Raw genomic sequence first — 4,067 nt, forward strand, 5'->3', positions numbered from 1 at the left:
TGTACACCTTAAAAAGGTCTACAAAAAAGTCCGGGATGGTATATGTCTATCTCTTAGGGATAACCCACAATAACAATTTTTTATCCTTTACTTTTTACGAGAAATAATGGCTTATTTACGAAGCGATTTTAAGCAATACAGCATTAATCCTTATGCAGTTAAGTAGTTTTAAATACATTGTGCATTTAATATAGATCAATATGACCTTTTACAATATGTAAACTAAATGAATATTTTCGAAGATATTACAGGCTTAGAATGTAGGGACATAGCGGTTGCGGCGGTACCGGCCGGTTTGTATTGTCTAATGACAAAAAAGCTGTGATTGTTGTATATAAAGACATTCTATAGTATATTTACTATCAGCATTGCACCCGTGCGAAGCATAGTATACAAATAATACCAATAAACCAATTCCTTAACCCCTATCTCGGTATGTTTATGTGTTTGAAGAAGTTTCACTTCAGTAGCGTGTTGTATAATTACACGTTGTATTTTTTTGCTTTAAATAAGACTTAATGAATCAAGAATGTGTCATACTTGTAAATATTTTATTTTACAATTGTTTCTAAATTATTGACGTTTTTACTTGAAAATTCTAGGATCGAAAAATACAATTCTAAGATTACAACTGCTACCCCTAAATTGCTCGCTGAAAAAAGTATATGTCAGTTGTCAGACGTATGCAGATCGAAAAACGAAACAGACTAAAGCAAATATGTAAAAAATTTCCTTTTTAATAACCCCATTTCCTTTTGAAAACGCCAACCGTGCGCTCGGCAAAATTAATTCGCATATTGTGCCAGATGATTGAAATTCCAGCTGCTCAAAACCTTTCATAAGTCCTCGAGTAATAACGTGCCAAATCCTGGGCGTATGTAGTTCACGTGGCTTATTCAGGATTATAACAACTTTATAAGCTCTACCCTAAAGTGAATATACTTACGAACGTATTATTAAAACTAACAATGCACAGAATGTGAAATAAATATGCAAACGAGATTTACTATTATCCCTAACATAAGATTTCTCACAATGCTACTATACGAGGTAATTTTATCAACAATTAACTGATGAATAGGGAAAGACCGAATAATAGATAATTTTCCTAAAATTTACACTTTTCATCCATTAAATGTTATGATACATGGATCTGGGCAAAAATCTGGATAAAAAGGAATAAGGAGTGTATATATTTATTGTATACTCTTTTGATTTGTTATTTCAAATGTAAAATACAAAATAGATTTCCCTTTTGTATTTTAAATTCTAAATGCAAAATACGTATTTTCAATATACTTTTCTCAAATAAATAGTTTAATTTTCTATTTTCGCTTAAGTAAAAAATATTTTTTAAGAAAATCTTGCAGGCAGTTTCTTATTTTTTAAATACTGAGTTTTTCTAGACTAATAGTGGTGTTTTGCGTTATATCACCCGCTGCGAAGATTGAGTATGATTAACATTTTTCTGTTGGAAGTTATTGAGATATAGTTTTTCTTTCTTTATGTTATGGTTTCTTCAGTTAAGGAACAAATAATTCTTCTTTATGCTTCCTTATTTATCTTTGTCACATGTTTTAATTGGAAAAAAGACACTGATGCCAAAATAATTTGTTTACCGTGAAAGATCAGAGCCAAAATAGGGTTGCAAATAATTTTATTGATGTAAAATCAACATCAATCGTTTTATGTCAAAATATTTACAACCCCATTTTGTTTCCGATCTTTTACACATTGTAATAAGAGAAGGAAATGGAATCCATAGTTTCTTTAGCTTTAGGTTCATCTAACAAGTGAAGTTTTTCAAATCGTTTTCTAAGATTTTTGGATTACAGGCNTTTTGGAATCGTTTTCTAAGAATGTTGGATTATAGGTATTTATTAGCACATTACAATAACTTGTAGTTTTCAGTTTTACACAGCTGAGAATTCATATTTCATATAATTTCGTAATTTCTTGCTAAAGATAGGATAAGTTGGAACTCCAAAATTCAATGGATCATAACAATGAATCCGGAAAACAATATCGATCGAATATTTTAGATTATCCATTTCTAAGGAGTTTAAAATTTTTTGGTCTCTCTTCAAGAATTAAAAGACATTCATGGAATGTCTCTTTGTCCCTTTTTTGTGTGCAACTTTCATTCATCATTTTATATAACTTGATCGATGATTGAATTTTACAAATAGAAAATACTTTTGGAAAAGGTATTAAATTTTAAATTAGGACAACCTCAACTTACCATGCTTTAATTATTTAAAAAGAAACAAATTTTATTAAAAAATTTGTTATATTTTTAAGTAAAGTAGCGAAAGAGTGAATATAAAGATAGGAGACCAAAAATTAGAAGAAGTGACTGATTTTGGGTTTCTAGGAAGTCAGATAAGTCAAAACGGAAGGAGTAGTGCGGATATTAAGCAGAGGATAGCGCAGGGTCGAGTCGCCTTCAATAAAAACAAGTCACTTCTATGATAGCGAACTGTTAATTTAGAAATTCGAAAAAGGTTGTTAAAGGTGTATGTTTGGAGCGCGGCGCTATATGGGTGCGAAACATAGATGGTGGGCGCGGCGGAAAAGAAAATGTTAGAAGCATTTGAAATGTGGTTTTTTTATTTATTTACAGGCGAATGTTGAGGATACCGTGGATAGAGAAGGTTAGAAATGAAGAGGTATTAGAAAGAATAGGAGAACAGAGGACTTTATGAAAGTCAAAAAAAATTGGCGAGATGGGTTGGTAGGACACCTTCTCAGACATGAAGTCAAAGACATATTAGAAGCAGAAACAGAAGTTTAGAGGAGTAGATGTAGACCTAGATTAGATTTTTGTTGACAAATGGTTAAGGGTGTGGGATGTTCTAGTTTTAGGGAAGTGAAAAGATTAGCTCAAGATAGGAAAGAATGGGAGGTGTGTGTCCAACCAGTCCTAGGACTGACAAACTTATGATGATGATGAAATATATAAGCTTAGCTTGTGTGCTTATTTCCTATATAATTCGTGCCATTACTTTTTGATCACGAAAAAACTGAATTTTTCTAAAGAGCAAATTGGATGCAGTATGTATTTTTTAAAAACAATGAAATATTTTCCGATTTTTTTATTTTTTGGTAACGGTTATAAACTTATCAACATGTATATGTATAACTTGACACAATTGAGCATAAGGATTTTTCCAAGGAAATAAATTGTTATTTTACAAAATATTGTGAAATCCAAGTTCTTTGTAAACACTCGCCTTAAGCTTTGATATATTATATCCAATTAAAATTCGTCAGATAATCATGTTGACTAAATTAAAGCTCACTTTCTCTAGCATTCTGTTATTATATTATACTTTCAATCATAAATATTTATGCCCTTTACAGTGGATATCGCAAAAACGATAAATATGTAGCANATTTCCTTTTAGTATATTCGTAATAAAATGTCATTGTACTGACACAATTGAGCATAAGGATTTTTCCAAGGAAATAAATTGTTATTTTACAAAATATTGTGAAATCCAAGTTCTTTGTAAACACTCGCCTTAAGCTTTGATATATTATATCCAATTAAAATTCGTCAGATAATCATGTTGACTAAATTAAAGCTCACTTTCTCTAGCATTCTGTTATTATATTATACTTTCAATCATAAATATTTATGCCCTTTACAGTGGATATCGCAAAAACGATAAATATGTAGCATGCTTTTCGCCAAAGAACCTTGATGGCATTGTTTATTGTATATGTGTGACATATATACATAAATGTATACGGACAATTTGTCGGAATTTTTTCTCGAAAATGCATCATTTGATAAACGTGTGGAGTGAACCTATTATTGATTTAATCAAAACAGATTGAACACCAACATGAACTGCTTTCTCGAAATCCACAAAAATATTTTGTGGTGAATTGGGATCCGTCAAATGGGAGGAGCCTAAAAACATGGCGCCGATTAGGGAAAATTTATCGTAGTTCCTATAGTGTACCGTGCAATTTCCAAGTTTTTAAATTACGATAAAATGATAAGTATTGACACAATATGTGATTGGGCTGACACAAAGCCTCGGAAAGGAAATTTCGTT

The sequence above is a fragment of the Agrilus planipennis genome, unplaced genomic scaffold (assembly GCF_000699045.2).
Source record: "Agrilus planipennis isolate EAB-ADULT unplaced genomic scaffold, Apla_2.0 scaffold120, whole genome shotgun sequence".
In the NCBI taxonomy this organism is placed as follows: Eukaryota; Metazoa; Arthropoda; class Insecta; order Coleoptera; family Buprestidae; genus Agrilus; species Agrilus planipennis.